This window comes from Crocodylus porosus, unplaced genomic scaffold (genome assembly GCF_001723895.1).
Source record: "Crocodylus porosus isolate Cpor-Errol unplaced genomic scaffold, CroPor_comp1, whole genome shotgun sequence".
In the NCBI taxonomy this organism is placed as follows: domain Eukaryota; kingdom Metazoa; phylum Chordata; order Crocodylia; family Crocodylidae; genus Crocodylus; species Crocodylus porosus.
Window position 1 is genome coordinate 22577425 of NW_017728886.1, and position 21593 is coordinate 22599017.

General features: G+C 40.7%; 1 long non-coding RNA gene across 5 annotated transcripts in view; it reads right to left on the bottom strand.

Moving 5' to 3' along the window:
- Positions 1-21593, bottom strand: part of LOC109307169 — a 393364-nt gene that overhangs the window by 195899 nt on the left and 175872 nt on the right. For all 5 annotated transcript variants that reach the window (XR_002100183.1, XR_002100186.1, XR_002100187.1 and 2 more), the window contains one exon: positions 2813-2941. This is a non-coding gene — a long non-coding RNA (uncharacterized LOC109307169). The remainder of the gene's footprint in view (positions 1-2812; positions 2942-21593) is intronic.

Sequence of the window (21593 nt, forward strand, 5' to 3'; positions counted from 1 at the left end):
TGGGAATGGAATGGGCAGATTTTGGTTATTTTTGTCAAGAAAAAAAATTGTGAAGCTAAAAACTCTGGGATTGGAATCGGAGTCAAAAGAACAACAAGGTTGCCAGCATCTGGTACAGAATGGATAATGAAGGGGGGAAAGGGAAAGATCAAGAGAAAAGCTACAGAGATAAAATAAGTCAAGGCCCCATTAAGCATCAGGTGAATTATTAATTCAGGTAAAGAAGTTCCAAGAGCTTAAAGACATAAGAACAAATGTATGCGTTTGGTTCAGGGATAAAACATTTAAATAAAAAATTTACAATAAGATAGACACAAATACTAAGTTATAAGTCAAACTGAAATGTAAGTTATTGCTAGCCTGTTATAGTCTAATGTTTTGCAGTGTGAATCTCTCTACAAATTGTTTGCTTCAACAGGAAGCTCTCATTTCTTTTAACACCATGCTTTTTGTCCTTTAAATCTTCACTGGGTTTGACTGTAGAGTTTTGGTCCACAGCAACGTATGAATTATGCTGATAAAAGGCATTCCTAGGTGGCATCAGCTTCCTTCCGTTCCCTTCATTCATTCTCTTTCTGAATATGGGAGAAGATCACCAGGTATCTATTTCCTCTTTGGCATTATCTTAGGATTCTCACTTACCATCTTCCCATTTGTAGAGTAACTTATACTTTTGCATCACTTAGCTTTTCTATTAGCACTGAATCTCCTGAGTCCCTTTAAAGTGGATTCTCAGATTAAAATCAGCTGTCCTCACAGTCTCTCCATTCAAAAAGTAATGAAAAGCACTGAGAGGGAATTATATATGGTATAATTATTGCAATATCTCAGAATGGTGAAAGGATACACATCCTTTTCATGTTACAATCATGTGATCACATGTCAGTATTATCCTACAGGGTCAGCAATTCTGGTCTGCTAGTTGTTCTTTCTGTACCAAAATAGAACTATCCCAATATGCTGTCTCTCAAAAACAGACTAAAATTTGCCAGACAGATTTATTCATTACAGCATAACTGGAAAAGCCAACATTACAACAAAATCAGTACATCTGTATCAAAAATATATATTATTGCTCACAATATAGTCTTTATTTTTGAACATCTTAATTTTTCATTGAGTATACTCCAAATGACTACGAAGACCAAAAGCACATATGATATGCTTTTGTTGACGATGTTCAATGTATATGCAACATGATCTCATTTTCTTTTCTGAATTTTGTAGCACAGATGCCACCAGTGGCTAGGACCCAAGAGCGTCCCCATATCACAAACAGTAAATCATTCATAGAATTTTCTGTAAATCTAAACTACTTTGTGTCCGTCAGCAAGCCCTTCATCAGGCCACACCTTAAAGGGACTGTTATCAGCTCTCAGAACGTTTACTGTGAGTTTTGTGATATTTAGTGAGTTTCTTAAATCATTTACCCCTGGAATTGTACAACTTTAAGAGAAAGTCACCTTTAAATTTTTTATAAATAATGTTTCTAATTCTTGTGCAAAGAGAAGCCAGCAGGAAAAAAACTTGAATATATGCATCTAAAAAGACTTATAACACAGATAAAAATAAAAAAGAGTGAATGCCAAGTTACTTTTTTAATGTCATGTTTATTTGTTTAATCTAATAACTTTTAAAACAATCCCATGATTTCTGGGAGACCTGACACCTGATTTGTACATGATGGACGTGTCTACTTGTTCACTAATGCACCGTAGTTACTGTGCATTAAGTTTAGTACTTGTATAACCAAGTGCTAAATCAATGTGCAGCAACCAGTGCTACTGTACAATAGCGCTAGCACGCGCCTTTTTAGTGATGCTACTGCGCAGTAGCCTAATAATACTATGCAGTAGTGTATTAGCACTGTTTCTTCAGTGACACTACTGTTTAGTATTATTAGGCTACTGCACATTTACTGCCTTGCATAAACGCACCCCTAAAATGGTAAAAGTGTAGAAAGCCTCGCTAATGTCACCACAGAGTCTGCGAACAAAAGATTCATAGAAAAGCAGATAATTTTGCTTGAGCACCCTGAAAAAAAGAAAATGAAACTTTGTTTTCCTTGCAGATGAAGTGCCATCTCAAGAAATGCGTATGTTAAATTGAGAGAACTAGCCTCATGTTTCTAGAGTATAGATTATTTATGCCATGTAGAAACTAATATTTTGTTTTGAACGTGATTTATATATTCCTTCATATTATGGACTTTATAGCAGGGATGGGCAAAATATGGCACACTAGGCCATTCTATCCAGCCCACGGAGCCCCTAAAAACACAAAAAATGCCCCAATGAAGCCTTCTCCTCTCCAGTAGCCTTAGCCCAGTCCACTGGTTTATAAACAACAACCAAAATATGAGTCCCTGGGCAATAACATAATACAACCAGTTCAGGGTGTTCTCTGTCCCTTTAAAAGAGTCAAACTTCCCCCCCCCCCCGGCATTAAGTGCCTTGTAGCCCAGGGTACCTGGTGAGCTCCTGGAGCCCCATTAGTCCCATAGGCAGCATATCAGGCAGTCACAGCATATCTGGGTAATTCTTCTCTACAGGCTCCTTCCCCTGGCTGCTGCCAGAGAACTAACCCCTGTGGCCTCAGCCCTGGGGTTTGTGTGCCCAGGGCCCCGCCCCTTCCAGTCAGCTGACCGGGTGCAGGTGCAGGCTAATTCCCTTGTTAGCCCGCTGCCATAGCAACCTGCACCTGTGGGGTTTCTACACCTGGCTCCTAGGGCCCTCTTCCTAGGCAGTTTCTGCTCTTAAAGGAGCAGGCACTTCATGCCCTGGGACACTCATCCTCATGTTTCAGCACTCACCTGGTGTGTTCAGCTCCAGGTACAAGAAGGGAGTCCAGTTTCTTTGCCCAGACTACAGTTCCCCGTGTAAGACTGCCACAAAGTGTTCTGCATTGTTAGTGATGGCAGTGGGTATCAAATGGCAGAGACCTGTTGACATAGAAGTCAAATAAATTTCTACAGATTCACTCCACAGAAACAAATGAACATTTTTCAAACGAACTTGGACCCCATATTGCCTTTGGTCAGATTCAAGCAATTAATCTATAGAGGTAGTTTAACTCTGTGCTGTACCTAGTCCTTAACCTAGAAGTTAGAAAAACTCAGACCTTCCAGGTGTTGCTGGCTTTCATAAACACCATCAACATTCCCAAATCAGGTCTGTATCTGGATTGTAAAATGGTATTTGGCAAGACAATGTTCTGAAAAATCTCAGTAGCATGAAGTAACTCTTAGCAGGCAGTCAAAATGCCTAATGTGCTGGTAACAGAAATTATTACAGTGTTCATCAGGTAGGAGAAAAATAGCTAATTTTCCCTCAGTTACTGTGCCAAAAACAGTAGATACTATAAAATCTGAAGGAGCATATATTGTATGCACAGACTATTTTCCTGGAGAGGTTACAATCAGATAAAATATAGTCACTGGCTCTAAAACTTCAAGTAAGAGCCTTTCCAAGACATTTGCTGTAAATCTATCATCCAGTGATGCCTGTGATATTTGTTGAGACTTTGATTTTCATTTCCATATACAGCTTCAGGTGGAGACGTTTTGGCTAGTGTTCATATGATAACATTAATAGTCTCCTTGCATCACTTTTGGACTGCCTAGCAAGAAAATTTATTGCTTGACTTCAGGAAGTTAGAACATGAAGAACAAACTTATAGGTTACAACCCATTAAAGCAGTGTACAAGTGTTTGGATTTCTCAAGTCATAGCTTGACTATCCAAAATGAGGAACAAAGACACAACAATCTCAATCCCTGAAAGGAGAGAACTTTTAAACTATAAATTGGGGTTGAAGTTCCCATTACTAACATCACTGATTATAGCTTCTGTCACTTATTTTAATCTCGCTGCACGCATCATACAGAGAGGGATTTAAAAGAAACCTCTGGAGCTTATAAAAGGTATAGACCTGGAAGGCAACAAACTGATCAGTGCCCAGAAACTAAAACTAGAAATAAAAAGTATATTGTCTGTGTTGAAAGATCCTTGCAATTCTTTCTGTTACTGGGGAAACTCTATGTGCTATATGTTATCTTCAGTAGAAAAGCAAGCAAAATTACAAGGTAAAGGACACTAATGGTAGGTATTTGTGCTACTTGTTGTTGACGGAACTTTTGAGCTACTTCTACTGCTTGGAGACAAGCTTTGACAAATGCAAGCCGCAGCTGCATACAGAAGCGCTGCTGCTGAGTTAGGAAATATTTCTGACGTGGATTCTGCCAACTTAGAAAAATGAGGCTCATTTTTTGGAAGAGGCAAAACATCTGTGCTGCACCATATAGTGGCGGTGGTCTGCAAAGTTTCCTACCAGCAGCTATCTCGATATACTACACATCATAAACTAGATTTTATAACAGTTAACCTTTCTGCCATTGTATACACCTCCAAGCATTTTAAGAGCACAGCAGATTCTGTGGACTGTGACTGTCATATTTTGCAGTTGTAAATGTATTGTCCTCCTGTGTATATTCTTCTTGTAGGTGCTCAAGCATCCTATTCAACACCTCTTACTCAGGCAAAACTCCAGCTCTAGTCCCACTAGCAGTTTTACCTAAGAAGGGGGAACAGGGCACAATAGGAAAGAACTAATCTTAAAATAAACCCCTATGTGATGGAAAAACTGCATTCCATCTGCACTAAAATGGAGTCTGCTGAAAAAAGTTTTAGTATATTAAACTTCAGGAGGTTTCATGTATGAACTTGCAAAGCTGCATTACAGTGGTCAGAACTATGTTTTGAGATATAGACTTTATGATGTAACAGGGTAGCGTGAAATAGTAAGTGAAACACTAAAGCAGATAAGCACATCCTTCAATGTGGCTAACTTCTAAAGGTAGTTACTAATACCAAACAATCCCAGACTATTTCACTGCAGCAGAACTATTGTAAAATGTATACATTTAAACATATTCAGTTAGAGAAAAAGCCATCCAGATGGTGGGCTGCTTTATCCGCAGAAGTTTAAATGTTCCAGTGAAACGCTTAATGTCTTGAGGTAAAAGAGAAAAAGACTCCTGTATTCTTATTTCCTAAAAGACTACACCCAAGGAGCTCATAATTTTACATTAATTTTTTAGAGCTGGGCAACATTTTACAGTACTTGTTTTTCCAAAGACATTTGCCAAAACTTAATTTGACTTGAATTGAAAAAAAAATAAAAGTTCTGACAAAAAACATGATACTATGAATAAGTTTGATTTCTTGATTTCTAACCAACTGATCAAGCTGGTTGATTTTTTTTTTTTCATTTTAAAATTTTACAATTTAATTGGGCGTGTCTACACAAGATGTTGACTGTGGGGTAAAATATTTAGTTCCACAGTAAACATTGTGCATGTACACATGTGCCCCTATTAGGCTGGAGTAATTTACTCCAGAGCAGGCTAGTACTAGTACATACACATGTACCAGTACTATCCTGCTATGGAGCTTTTTCTCCACAGCTTGCAAGGACACAAGGGTGCTTCAGTGTGGGAGCTGCCTGGCAGGTAGCCCCACACTGGAGCACCCTCATGCCCCAGCCAGCACTTCTGCAGCACATTAAGCCAATTCAGAGAAGCCCCAGGCTGGCAGGCTAGCAGGCTGACCCTCCTCGCCTCCCCCTGGGCCCTCTGCAAGCCAAGGCTGCTCCAACCCAGCTCAATGTGCTGCAGTCCTGGGCATACATTCAATGATGTGCCTCGGAGCAATAAGCTCCAGATCAATACGTTTCAAGTTTATTGCTTTGCATTCATTGCCTGTGTAGCCACACCCACTAATTTTGTCAATTTTGCAGAAAATAATTTTTTTCAATTTTTAGTTTATTTCCTTGATTTTTTTTTTTACTATTTCTGTTTACCCATACTGCTATAGCAGCTAGAACCCACAGGCTGCATCTACACAAGACACTGACTGTACAGTTGTTACTCCACAGTCATTTAGAACTTGCATACCCAAGTACTAAATGACTGCACAGTAACTAGTGCTACTGCACCGTAGTGTCTCCGCCCAGCTTCCGGGTGATGCTGACAGCACAGTAGCTTGTTACTACTGCACAGTAAGTGTCTCGTGTAGACACAGCCACAAAGAAGGAAAAAATGGAGCCTATGACAGAAAATTTACAATAAAAGTAACCATATATTAGAGTCTAACAGCTAGACCCTGCAGCTGGGTCTCTGAAGCCTATTTGTGGTGAACTGTATTTGTAAAAACCAATTAAAATAGATAGGTTAGGCAGAGGCTGATTTTATGCCATGTTGAGGAGCTGGAACAGTCACACGGAGTTAAATAGACCTCTGTTGGACTCCTTGGCTTTGAGCAATTACTGAAAAGCCCATTTGTGACTGCATATGAAAGCAGGGTCTTTCAGCAAATCAACAGGATACTGCGAAAAGTTGTGGAGTAATTTCTGGTGACTCATATCCCAGCATACAAGTACGTTGGAGTGTCTCTAGAGAGAGCAGAAAGGAACAGAGCAATCATGCAGAAAAAATGGAATCGGGCTCATAAGGAAAAATAAATATATAAATAAACACATGCTTGGACAGAAGGCAAGGCTAATCTGTGGCCTGCTGCTGAAAAGGACAGCCCTGGGTCATGCCTGGCAGACCAAAAGCAGTGTTGAGGCACACACTTCTCTAAATTCATCCACACTGCCTAATTTGGAGGAGTGGTGGCACAAAGTAACCAGTAACAGGGCCATGTTTCTCAGCAGCCCTTTTGGGTTGCTTATAAGAAATGGCCTAATTTTCTTGGCTTTGTCATGCCCATAGCTGGTGCAATGGGCAAAATCAGAGTCTCAACAAGGAGATATACCTTTATACTTTAATATTTTATTGTTTATCATTATTTAAGCCAATACCACAAGCAATTCCCTGTGAAAGAGAGAAACTTTACAGTCCTTCCAGAACACTCAGGTAAAATAGTGCATTTTGGAAACAAATCCAGAACAGGCCAGTAACAACAGGGCTACATGTATAAGAAGGTTTTATCAGTAAAGCTTTAAAAGCTCCTTCTTCCTGAAAGTGCAATATCTATAGTTCTTTGCTTTCCCCAGCTACAATTAAAGGTAGACAGGAATTTGACTAAATGCTTTGGGGGAAAAAATAAATCAGGAAACACTAATTTGTCCCCGATAATCTCACAAGTCCCTTCCAGCCCTAACGTCTATGAAATCTATAACAAAACCATTTTGTAGAAGTTCATTGGTTCACTGAAAGTTTCCCTGAAATCATCAGGAAGAAGATGTTTCAAGTCCAGGATGAAATGGATCAATCTAAGAGAGGAAAATGTATTATTTTCCTATATGGAAAGAAATGGGAGATAGTGCCTTGGATTTCATCTTATAGTGCTATGCTTACTATAAATTTTAATTCTGCTGCATGGTAGGGGATTAAGAAAGTCTCTCTCCAAATCTCCCCCAGAGAAAGTCCAGTAATTTTGGTCTCCAAACACGGAACAAAGATCTGACTCTTAGTGTTAAAGATATCAGAATCAGGCCTATATAGGTGACAAAGTTGGAAGGGACTTTTTTATGTTACTAAGTTTGTTGCTCGTCCTCTACCTTTTCATTCCTACCCCTGAAAATCAAACCACAACAAAATCCAAAATGAAGAAAAAAATGCATATTTTGCACGATCTTCTTTAAAAATACATTTTAAAAAGCCACAAGCTTGAAAATTTGTTCTGATTGCTCTAGGATAGGCATTTGACAGGAAGATAGATAGCAACTTGGCGACATGCCCCTATAGCCTGGGTGGTGAGAGTCACAAATGTTAAGTAAACATACACCCTGCTGTGTGATGAATGGGAATGCAGGATATAAGGATGAGCTCAAACAGACAAGTATGCAGAAACTTGGTTTGGCAGGATTTGTTAAGTTGGTGTCAGAATCGTGTCTCTGCTCAACAGCAGTCAAGTGTCAGTCCAATGAAAATGGACAGATCCAGAATCACAAATAATGATCTCTCCACATTAGAATATAAGGAACAAAATTTCATAGCGTCAACTGGGCACTTGAATAAGCTAATTGTTTAAACCAGTTCTGTCATTGCCCACTGAGCTATCCCAATATTTCTGTGCTGCCTTGAGGACCTAAGAGTTTTTGGCAAGTGCAGAAAGAGCCATTTAACCCCACTCCAAAATCAGACTACCAGTTATCCACTGGAGGTTAAGGTTTGGAATCGTCCCCTGAACCAAAAGGAAAATCAGCAATAAATGGTGGTTGAGGGATCATATATGATCCTGGGTTTCAGTCCAAAGCTACAGAACCACTGTAGCTGTTTATAACTCTGCTCCATTAACATATCTGCTATGGCGAGGGGAGCAGAATGTAAGTTAAACATCACGGCACCTACAGAGTAAAGATCAATGACCACATTTTGACTATCAATGTAAACTGGGTCTAGGAACACAATGTTGCTATGAAGAAAACTGGTGGCACAATAATACTTGAAGTTTGTCCTAGAGAGGGCTAAATTCTGCTACTCCATGAGTTCTCCCAAGGGTGTCAATGAGAATATGAACATCATAAGACACTGATCAAGGACAGCAGAACCTAGCCCATAGCAAGTTTCATTTTCAAGCTACATGACAAATAAACTAAGCACAATACAATGGGCAGACTCTAATATATGGTTACTTTTATTACTCTACATGTGCATTAAGGTGCCATTGCTGCTGCACATTAAGTTTAGTCCCTCTGAGGTACTACATAAATGCACAATAGCCAGTGCTAATGTGAAGTAGCAATGGCACATGGGGGTTTTTTCTGATGTTTAATGCACAGTAGACTAATTTTACTGTGCATCAGTGCATTAGCACTATTTTTGCAGTGACGTGCTAATACACACTAAAATTACTTTTCTGTGCATTAAATGTTTCATGTAGACATGCCCACAGAGCATAAAACTGCTCCAAAACTAATCTTTAAAAAATGGACTAGCTTTCATGTTCTTGAGGACAAAGCATTGCATTTCTGCTATACTCTGTCACCAAAAGCTACCAAGAGCAATTTGAATCTAAGTTGCTATAGCTGGTATTCATCAAGCAGCACTGGAACCTTCAGCACATTTTCCACCTCGAGAGAGTGTTTCCTGTCCCTGTTCTGTTCCTGTCCCAATTATCTGCCGCTGAATTTGCTGTCTGTATTAAACAATTTCAGAACCTAAGACCACAACAGCAAAAATATTACAAACATTAGACTATAGCCACAAAAACAGATGTATATAAGGGTTTTATAAACCATTTGATAAAAGCGCGTAGAGTTTGCCTTGATCCCAAGTTCCACAGGAGATAACAACCCATGAGGATAGGAGACTCAGGTACAGCCAACAACAGACTTAGTAATTCAAATCCAGTGTTAACATTTCCTCTTAAAAAGATGCCTACTCACTTATGTATACTCAACACATTGCCTCAAATCTCTTTGGCCAAAGGTAATAACTATACTCTCTCATGCATTCAGGTTTCAACCAAATTAGAGAACAAGCTGGGATTCATAGCCACTGGCTGTTATTAAGACATAGCTGTCAAGACAGGAGAATGCTCACTTTTCAGGTAAACGAGAGATCTTCATTGTTACAGCTCAGTCTTAGCCAGTCATTTTATCTGATGCTGCAGTCAGCAGTCCCTAACCAAGAAACAAGTATATATGCTGCACAGAATTAAACAGTATACATTATGAATTCTGCTAATCTAATTGAGCATCCTTGCAAAGTAATAACATTCTAGCAAAAATAAAATCAGTTGCTTTATGTTATCTGTAAGCAAATCATTCTTCTAGATCTTGCTACAAATATACAAAGGTCTGTTCTCATAACATTGATATCTTTTATTAGACCAACTCAAATAGTTGGGAAAATTCTTCTTTGCAAGCTTTCCGGTAAGCTTGTATGCCTGTGCCCTTAGACTAACACAATGACAACCTCCACCCCTGCATCCCGGTAATATGCATTTGCTACATTTACATTGGGGTAAAACATGTATTATGATGCTGTAGACCTGTGGGCATATCATTAAATACTCACAGTAATAATAAACATGGCTGACAGCTCAGGGCAATGTCACCCTATAAAATGTAAAGCTATCCATCTAGACTTTGATTTTCTCATGACGAGATTGGAGACTTGTAACCTATTTACCAGCTCTATCCAGCTAAATGGGAGTTAAATGTATGGATCAAATTGAAAATCTCAGAGCCAGACTATAAATTCCCCAGCCCTTGCCCACCAAACACTCCATACCCCATGACCTACTCTGTCATCAAGAGTCTAAGAAAATAAAGGCTTCCTATAGCATGTCATTAAGATGAAGAGCAATGAGCTATTTCAAGTCTGAGTTTTAAAATTGAAAGAGAAATACTGAAGAGATCATCTAGCCAAATGTAGGGTCTCATATGTTATTCTAGTTAAGAAGAAAACTTGTTGATTGAGTCAGAATTCTTTGATGCAATTATTTTTATTTATAAGACTGTGCAAGGACCTTCCACACAGGTGGAATCAAAATTTCCCTTCTCACAGTTTCAAACTACCTTAAACCATCACATGAACACAAAAGCCCATTATGTAGGCTTCTCCAAAGGACACTCACTAGTGTTCATTCTAGATTGCCTTTTTAGTCTATTTTTTAGCTATCTCTGCCTCTCCATGTGAGTTTTTCATCCTGCATGCACACACATCTGCACTCAAAATGATACTCAGCAACACCTCCTCCATGTGTATTTTGAGTCTGGAGTCTTCTATGATTTCAGCTACTTGTTCTAAAAGAGGCCAAAGTGTGTCAGGTTAAGCCCAGTAATGTCACTGAGGTTCAAGCTACACTGGGGCTGTCTAGGTGGTAGTCTGCTGGATACATTCAGCCTGTAAGGGGTTAATGTGTAAACCTAGGCTTTCATCCAGCTGCCATTTCCTGCATTGCTCTAGCCAGAGTCTTTAGATTCCCCCATCCCTTTGCCAGGGGACTGGGCAGTGCAGCAGCACTAGGACCTGAGAGTAAGTTCAGGGCTGTGCCTGGGGGGGGTGGTGGCTGGAAATCATAAACATCACTCTCTTACACTCATGTGGGCACATAGTGCAGCAGTGGGAAAGGAGATGGGCTTAGAAGTTAGACAGCCCTGGTCTACCCTATAGGAATTGTATACTAACTCCTGAAAGGGCAATGGGACAGAATCTTTCCCTCTATCACAAACATACAATGTCAGAAATCTCACAGTTTTGATGCCACCTCCCATTCATAACAGTGGGAAGCACCAGGAAACATCAATGTCATTAGCACAATTAGCAATATGTAAAATAAAATTAGGCTCCAATTTCTTTTCCATGAAGAGGATGATATGGAAGAACAGAAGACTATGCAGTGAAACATCAGCTGATTTTATGGCAGCAAATCCACTTTCTATTCTACTTTCTATCCAGAAAAATGAATGTAGTAGTTGGTATTCAGATGTTTTTTTCACCAGGCTGGGATTGATCAGGTCTGGAGTGATGATGAAGCTTAAAAAAGATGTATCTGTAGACTCAAGACTACTACTTTCCCGTGTCTCTCACAGTCTTACCTAATTAGCTGATCAGTTAATGTGCTCCAATAAAATATTAATTTAATAGAATAAAAAGGCTGCATACTAATATGCAGTGAAAGATAACCTAACATCAAATGCAGATCTTAACAAAGCAGGTACATCTGCTTTTACCTGTAGGTTAGGCTTTAAATGCCATCCCAAACAACGGAAAGGGTGATTGGCCATTACATTAAAGCTCAAAGAGAATCAAAAAGGAATTTCTTCCTGATTTACATCTGAAGCTAGATTAAATAATTAAGGCAAAGACCCAAAATAGGCACTGAGCATAATGGAAGCCCCTGGGGAGCCCACACCACAGGGACTGCTGGAGCCCATCCCACAGGCATAGGTGGTAAAAGGGGGAGGCTAATGGGGCTTAGTCCCCCCCAAATGCAGGGCAACGGTAGGGCTGCAGCCCGGCTATGGGATTACAGCAGCTGCAGCAGGGGTGGGGAGGGGCATGCATGCAGTGATGAAAAAAGGAGTGGGGCTGGGGCTAGGGGAGGAGCAGGTGCCGCACAATCAGGATGGGGCAGGACTTCTGGAGCTACATGCAACCTGGAAGGGCATGGGGGGGCATGTGCCCCTGCATCTGCATAGGACAGGACAGGGCAGTCTGCTGCTGTGAGATAGGGCTAGGGCTGTGCCAGGGTCTTCCCAAAGGAAGCTGGGCCAGGCTGTATTCAGGGCAGGCGGCAGCACTGCTGGGAGGGGGCTATAGGAGAGCCTGCAGCCACCCCAAAATTTGCCATAGCCCCCCAAATCCCCTCTCAGAACCGCTCCTGCCCACCTTGAGTACAACCCAGCCCAGCCACCACTGGGCAGGGCAGTACTTATATTTACAAGTACTACCCTGCCTGAGAATTTATTAGTTTTGTGTCCTAATAAGGGCACATGTGTAGATAGTGAGATGTTTTCTATGCAATTAGTCAATGGCATAATAAACAGCTCATGTAGATGTACCATTTAAAATGCTGCAGACTTTTGTCATACAGGCTAGTTCAGAGGAACTGGAACCATGCTCAACTTCCTCTGTGGGACAAAAATTGCCCTCCCCTCCCCATTTCAGACAGGCATTTCTTAGAGTAGGACTTACTGGTTCAAAAGCATGAGCTTTCATAGGCAGCAACCTATTTTGACAGCTGCTCAGAACCAGTTATCTCTAAGTTGCCTACTCTACCCTACCGTCTGACCAACTTCAGACTAAAACAGCTAAGCACTTCTCAGAGAGGCATTGCAATTATCCCTTGCCTTTGCACATACCAAGTGGAAAAAACATGATTCATTGCTTCTCTCACTTCTGGCTGCTGTTTTGTAAAATAGGAAGAGTAAATTCTTCTCTTACAGCATTGGCTGAGATATAAAACAGGTGCTTACCTTCCGAAGTTTTCAGTACAAGAGAGTATTAGTAGTATTATGAAGAATGATCAACAGCACTAACTTACAGCTGGAGCTAGAAGCAACCTCTATGTTTAAATTGCCTAATACTTTCCATCGTAAAAGACTTGAGTGACCTTTTCTTAAGAACCCTTAATACTAGAGGTGTTTGGCCCAGGACTTTGAAATTCAGCAGAGTTAAATCCCTTGGGCTAGAGAAGTGTTATATTTCTCTCTCAATATTCAATCAGGGTAAGCTGAATTATGAACTGTTAAAAACACCTCCATTCCCATCTTTCTCTTGCATTGTAGTGGGAAATGGTGCCAGGCAGCCAAAACAATAACTAAATATGAGTATTCTAGGGAACTGGACTCACAACATTCCCCAAGCAGCAGCTGCACACATTGCACTGGGAATGCCTGCAGCCCCATAGAAAAGAACATGGGCAGTCTTCCTGGACACACCCTCTTGGCCCCAGAAAATCATCCTAGCTAACTATCCCTTCCTTCTAGGGTGGTGGCAAGAGTTTTCCCAAGTTTGTGAAGGCAGGAAGGGAAAGAACAGGGAGAGAGAGTCAGGTCCCCTTTGACGGCCTCTGAGAACCAAAAGCCACTTTCTTTTATATGAGGATAACACCACTGAACTGGTGCTAACCTTATAGCACAGATAATGGTAGTCTGTGCTGCAGTGCATTATCCCTAATAGTGCAGGGACAAAGCTATAGTAGAGCTAGGAACTTTTGTTCCCAAAGTCTAGAGCAACAAAAGCTCAATATCCAGTCAGTGACAAATCCCAATATTGTATTTTTGTTTGTTTTTTCATATTGAAACTGAAAATTCAAAATATTGAAACTTGTAAGAGATTGAAGAATTCAAGAGAAAAACTGGCATTTCCAAGTAACAATGTAGTTGTGGTTTGAATAAAGAGCTTAAAATCTTGAGCTTTCTGCAAGGAAAAAAATCAAGTCTTTATTTGAGTTCCCAAAATTTGTAGACAATTTTGAAAATGTTGGCTTTTGATGTTTTAGGCCTCAGTTCCATAACCATTAAATGGGAAAAGTAATACAAACATATCTCAGAGTGTCATCTCCAGGGAACAACTCCAAAAAGACATATTCAGAGAACAGAAAAAGCAAGTTGTCTGCCATGAGCAAGGCAATGTGGCCTTGTAGCTAAAGAGGATCCTGGGAGTATGATCAGTAGATTTTTTTCCCATTCTTAATCACAAATGATGCTGCCTACATTCCCCTACAGTCAAGGATGGCTATACCAAACAAGGAAGGATTTTAAAAGAGGTTCAGGATATCTTCAATTTAATTCTGGTCCCTAGAGAAAGAGGGCAGAGCCCTAGCCATCTTAAAGGTTTAATGGCTCAAGGATTGGAGCTATGAGGGAATCTAAAGAACTTTAGTTATTGTGATGCATTCAGGAAAAGGGCTCTCTTTAATAGATAGTTTCCACCTGAGCATGTGGGATACTTCTGGGATTGGGTGTTGCACAGCTGTTAGAAGAGAGTTTAGAAAAGATTTACACCTTGTAATGCAGAGCAGGAAGAAAATCAGGTAGAGCAAAGATATAGCAATTAACAAAGGAAAAATCAGAAGGTAGGATGATGGACAGCAAGGAGAAAGTACATATTAATATTGATGAGAACAGCAGTCAAACAGAAGACTCCACTAGTGAAAGGACTGCACCTAATTTTGCTAGAAAATTGGGTGTGGTCACGATAAATATTCTTAACCTGATGCCAGCAGCTTAAGCAACAAAATGGAGGAACTAGATAGACAGGTAGGACTTGAAACAGAAACTTGGTGAAATAGCAGTCTTAACTAGAACATGGGTATTGAAAAAAATAGCATTAAGCTTTTTGGGAAAGACAGAAATGAAGGTAAGGATAACCGGGTAGCACTGTACATTGAAGATATGAAAGAAATAGCATTAAGACGTAAGAAATGGCATTAATAAAACAGAAGCTGCTTGAGTCAAAATCACTTTGGAGAAAGGTGGACCACCATTGTCACAGGAAGGTAGGCATAGACATCTCTGTAGCAAAAGGAATTCAACTGGTAATTATGTCAATGATGGACTTTAACTTCAAAGATCTGTTTGAAGACCAAATGGCAGGGGCCAGATATACCTGGCTGAGCTCTCCAAAATATTTTTTACTAGATAGTTAATGTCACCTCTTATTTCTTCAGTATTTATAAATATTTTGTAAAGCATTGAGAATAATATAATAGAAAGAAAGAATGGATAGTGTGATCACAAGTTAATTCCACTTAAATTGAAACAGAAGAATAAACAAAAAGAGCTCCCTAATTAAGGCATTTAATTTGAAAAAATGGAACTTTGAGAATTTAAGAGAATTAGCAAACTAACAAAGTTAACTTGACTCAAGACCTAAAGGATCTGAATGTGGAGAGGGCTTAGTTCTTAAATCTTGATTTAAATTCTGTCTGAAACTTGCATGCAAAGCAATGGGGGGAAAAAAAAACTTATAAGGAAGTTGACTTGACTTAAGTAAAACTTGATGTAACTAAATGAAACACCATCTCACGCAGGATATTAGAACTAACAGGAGAGCTTATATAGAACAAGAAAAACGTCAGCAAACAAAACTACATTTTGGAAGCTGGGAAGTTTAGGGAAGAAAGAGAACTACCAACTGTTAAGCAGTATTTGACTGTGCAAAGGCAGTTAAAATAAACAGGAAAGGGCGCTTCAGACATATAACGGGACAAAATGAAAGAAGTAGCTGATCCATTATGCAGTGAGGATGGTGTAGACATTAAAGATAATATAAGTATGGCCCTGTCATCCCATGGCCATGAACCTAGGGCCTCAGCCTGGCCAACACAGCTGATCACCTGGAAAGGGCAAGGATGGCCTGGAGCCTCCAGCCAGGTCTAACCCTCTGTCAACTCCCTGTCACTGGAGTGGCCTGTCAGGGTCAGCTGACCCTCCACTACAAATCCATGCACAGGAACAGAAAGTGTCTAAGGAATAGGATTTAACCTAACCCAAGACTGCACATCCTGGTGTGACAAGCCCTAAAACTGTCCAAATACTTTACCTTTATTTTCAGTAAGCATAATGGTGTTGAACATGGAGATAAATGCAGTGTGATAGGAAAAGGGTGAAGAAGAATTACCATAGCCAATGTAGACACAAGAGCAAAGGGCATTTATAGATGTGCTTTGAGAGATGGAGGGGGGTGCTTTAATTGCAGAGGGAGGCTCCAAGAGCCACTCTAATTAAAGCACCCAGAGTGTCACATGTTTCAGTCTCCCCGCACTGAAAAATGGCAGCAGGGTCACTCTAACTAAAGCTCATCGAACAAGCTTTAGTTAAAACACCCCCCACCACCACTATTTCTCAATGCGGGGACGCTGATACACATGACGCTGGAGTCTGCTGAAATTCAGTAATTACCACACTCCAGCTCTGACACGCTGCAATTATAATGTGTTGGAGCAGCCTTACTGCAAGTGTATAGGTGCCCGAAGACTTCAATGCACAGAGAGTAACAGCCTGAGTCTGCACCCTGGGCAGCAGTGGCAACAGGATCCAAGCCAGCTGCAGTGGCTGGGCTGAAAGCAATGGCAGCTACCAATGACATACCTCCTCTAAGTGGGCACTTGGGGTTGGTGCCCCAGTTGTCCACCCATTATTGCACTACTGTCAATACACTGAAATCAATTAGATTAAATAAACTCCATCCAAAATCACCAGTCTGGCATTAATAATTATAATTAATCTATTACTCATATGTATGGTGGCAAAAAAAATCACATGGTATTTATGTTTAAGTAGTGGGGAGGAGTAGGGAAAGAGCTGCCAGAAATTACAGGCACAGATACCATGTTAGTATTTAGGACAACGTTTTAAAGAGAAGGCAAGTAGATGGGTAAAATACAAGGTTTTCGCAAAGTTAGAGTATACCAGATTAAGCTGAGATCTTCCTTTAGTATGGTTTTTATAGGCAAAGGAAATATGGTTAGGTCTAGTCTAGCTGCATTTCAGTAAGGCATTTGGTACTATGTCATATAGCAAATAAGTAATAATAATAAATTTACTAATAATTATAATAAATGATAATGCATTTGATAATAAAATATATAACTGAATAATAGTAATAATAATAAAACTCTAGAAGATGGAGATTAGCATAAAAATTCTGAAGCAGGAAGAAACTGGCTAAAGGGCACTTGACAATGGGCCCTGTTAAAAGGCTTGAGGCATGTTACTGTTGGAGTTCCCCAAGGATCAGTTTCTAGGATGATGGTTTTTTCATAATACTGGTTAAAAAAAAGAAAAAGAAAAAAAGTCTATGCATGCAAATAGAATTTGCTCATGATATAAAGCTGGGAGGCATCAACAATACAGAAGTGGAATATCCTAAAGGAAGAACTAAATGACCTTGATGGCGAGTAATAGAAATGGAATGAAATGTAACAGTATGAAGTGAAAGGTCATGTACTTAGAGACTAATAATGAAAATATCTGTCCTAAGCTGAGACTTCATCATTTGGGAAAAAATGGCGCAGGAGAAAAACCTGTGTGTATAATTCAGTCAATCTATCAGCAACCCATATGATACAGCTGTGAAAATGCAATACTAGAATCTCACCAAGAGATGTATTTCCAACAGAGATAGGGAATGCTAATACATCCTCTGGCATACTGTGTATAGTCCTGGCTTTCTGCATTCAAAGAGGATGGAAGAGGTACTGAGAAGAGCTATAAGGATAAGGAGAATGGTGAGCCAATCTTAGAAGAGGATCTATATTGCTTACCCAGTACTCTTGAGTGCTGCCAAGGAATACAACCCTTCAACCTACTCTTGCTACGCACATACCAGATCTAGAAATAAGGCCGTTAGTGGTGGCCCAGAAAAGCTTTGTACTGCTATTGAGCTCTCTCTCTCTAGTGTACTTTTTAAGAAGGAGTCATCTTATTTCCAGGTTGGCACATGTGAAGCAGAAGCATACACCTCAAGAGCATTGAAGTAGTATGGATCAGTGATTCTCAACAGAGGTCTCATGACAGCCTAGGGTTCCACAAGATCCTTTCAAAGGAGACCGACCACCGCCCCTAGGTGGAACTGCCCTGTGGGTTTGTTTCTGGGAAAGGCCAAGTAGCACTAGACAACAGCAGCAGATACACTACTTTAACCTGGCCTGAAGGGAGGTCAGGCAGGATTCAGGTCACCAACACAGAGGAAAATTTTCTAGGACTTTTATTCAGTTTACCTCCATCACTTTCACAGTATGTCAGCTGAAAGTTTGGGAGTATTTCAAGAAAACTAACCAAACTAGTGCAGCAGGCTTTGACATGAAATCGGCTTCCCTATACAGAGAAATAAAGGCACTATAAAATAGTGCCAACTCCCTAGCCCAGAAAGAGCTGATAGCTACTGAGCAGATAAGGCCCTGTACAGAGACCATGTTCTTTTTATCATCTGAAGGAATCTGTTATTGAATAAAATATATTGTGGCTTTTCCCACTAATTTTAAAAAGTGACACTCTGCTGATTTCCTGTGTGCATTTGGCTACATCTGCTGTTGACATTTAATATTTATATATTATTGTTTACACACTGTAATAAATACATTATTTTTAAATGTGTTGCCTGGAATCTAGAAATATTGAGAATCACTGGTACAGACATGCCATGAAAGAGTTCAGGCAATCAATAATTACTGAGAGGGAATGCAATGGATTTTAATTAATATATCAGAATTGGAAAACAAGTTATAAAAATGAAAGCCACTAAACCACTTAACCTGAGAAGTAGAAGGTTCCTAACCATTACAGGAGTCAGGTGCTAGAGCAATCTTGAAATATGAGTAGTTGGAAGAAGGTGTGGGGGGGTGGGGAAGGGAACCATGACCACAAATGCTCAGGTACTTCGAAGATAGGGCTTGATAAGTTTATGAATGGAATGATATGGCTTGATTGCTTTTAGAGTCACTACAGCTGGGCCAGATACAGTCACATTAAAAAGTCTCCAAGTGGACTAAACATTTCTCTTTCCACGATGTTGCATATGCACTGGTATATCATCAACCTTGGCTGCACCAGAATTAAATGGGGGATAGAGATGAGAGACACCTAATATGGGTTGGAAGGAACCCTCAACGGGACAGGTTTCTTTCCAGATATGCCCCAGAGGCTACAGGGAAACACAGAAGTGAGTTGCTAACTCATCTTTTACTAAAATAAAGTATAGTGTCACTCTTCTATTAGGATTTGGCCATTGGAACACACTGCAAAATTAGGCCCACAACAGCCAAAAGTCTCAGATCTACATAAAGAGGTAAACAAGGTTTCATTTTGTCCTCGTTTAAGAGGAGTTCTATACTTGTTAGAGTTTCTTGTTGCCACTGAACTCACCAAGGAGGAATAGAAAGATGAAAGCCTTGTGAATGAAAAAAAGCTAACCTCCCAGTCCACTCCAAGCAAAGGGAATGACTCAGGCACCACTGTTTCTGCATCTTTCTATCTAGGACCCACTCCTTCAAACCACTGGATGCTTATGGTCTCATTTATGAGGGGAGAAGCCTGGTACTCCTCTACAAGAAGAGTCTCATCTGCTTTAGGAATTCCTGTATTTAACTAAAATGGAACACTAGCTATTCATTGGCTTCCTTAGGTCTGTCTTACTGGCCATGGTGTTATGTGATAGCCTTGGTAAGTGTGGTGAGAAAAGTTGATAATGGCTGTTTCTCCAGCACTGACTGATTCCTATTGATGCTGAATTATTATGTGGTTAGGGCAAGGTATTACATTTTAATATATACTACAATTTTTCTTATTAAAGAAAACAAGTTTTAGCATTTTTTGTACAGCAAAGTTCTTAAAGGAAGAATCATTGTTCTGTCCTGGGAAATTACTTAGGGAAGGATGCAGTAAAAAATGTGTTTTGCTTACAGCAAAATTTGCAAACCTGCACTGGATGAAAATGACATGTCTTTGCTTTGTCTGAAGTTGGCAAAGAGCCAGATTCTTGTCTCTCACTTTATGTATGTGACAGGAGTATCACTACCGGAGCCCTTCTATTGGTGACTCTGTCCTCCTGTTGTGGGCCAACCACCTGCTTGCTCGTCTGCCACACCTTGATCTTAATTGATTAAGTAATTGATGCAATTAGCGGGAGGCTGCCCACTTTATGCGCCCCGGTGCCAGGGGGTGCTATCTGTGGCTCCTTTTCCTCCTCTACACCGCAGCCCAACCTCGCAGATGGTACTGACGTGGTTTTAACCTGGGCCCTGCTGTGCTTTGGCCCTCTCCTTGACTTCCCTGGGGCCGCTCGTTGCCCCCTTGCTCTGGAGCCTCATGCTGCCCCCTCGCTCTGGGCTTCTCGCCGCCCTTTCTCTCTGAGGCTTCTCACTCCTTGCAGCCCTCTCTTTCTGGGGCTGGGGTCAGTGCACCCCAAAATACCACGCCCTCCCTGGCGCCAGGGTCCCCATACTACCGTGGAGTCCCTATGAGGCCTCCTCCAACCCCTAATAGCCTCACCCAGTCCTCAGGTCAAAACAGCAAACACAAAAACACAAAACCCCTGGACTATAACATAAAAAAGCTAAACCGTCCAGCCAAACAACATTCAATCCCTACCGGGAAATACTCCAACCCATAGCAGCAATCAGGGGCTGCTCATGCAATCGGGCTTCTCCCCTCTGTCTGCACTGGCTGAGCTCCTCCTCCCTTGGCCTCACACCTGGGGCTTAAGAAGAGCCAGGCCCTGCCCCTTCCTATCAGCTGGCTTCCCAGCAGTTGTCCTAGCAACCAGCACCTGTGACTGGCTGCCTTCCCCTTCTTGCCAGTAGGGGTCTCTCCCAAGCTGTTTCTGCTCTCAGGCGCAGGGCATCTGAGTGCTCTGCAGCAATGTAGTTAGTTTATTTTGTTTTACAATTATCCCATGGAGTACAGTATCATATTTACCTGAAGGAGGGGCTCTTCCACCTTTGGAATGAAATTTTAATAGAAAGTATAAGAAAAGAGAATAAAATATTTGAAAGCTCTACTTCTTCTTTCACTTGAGTTTTATTCCATCACTTTAAACTTTAAACTAAGTTAATTCTGACTTACATCAGGAATCAGCTCAGAAGAACTGAGGATTTTTTAAGCCTCTAACACAGGGATGGGCAATGATTTCAGCTGGAGGGCCGCTTAACGAGTTGCAGAGAGCTGTTGAGGGCCACCAGGGTAGCCATGCCCCTTCACAGGTGCTCCACCTCCTGGTCACCATCTTGGGATTAGAAGGCCCAGCCCTGACCTTTGCCACCAGAAGTCCCTCCTCTAGCCATGGAAGAACTTCTTTTGGGAGGGCAAGGAGCTGAAATCTTGAAACAAGAAAAAAAACAAATCATATATTAAAGTCAAACATATACTATAATTTATTTGCATTTTATTTAAGAAAATATTTTGTCCTGATTTATGTGTATTTGCCATAGTATATCTAGAGGCAGTTGCATAATAGGTCAAAAATACAGTCTTACTCTTATATATAGTGTGTGGGGAGGTAAAGGGTTGTATGTGGGGAGGTATAGTTGAGAAATAGGTGTGTGTTTGGCGAGTGGAGTGTGTGGGGGAGGGTGGAGGTGGGTGTAAGGAGTGTGTCATATGTGGTTGGGGTGGGGGGATTGTGTGTGGGGG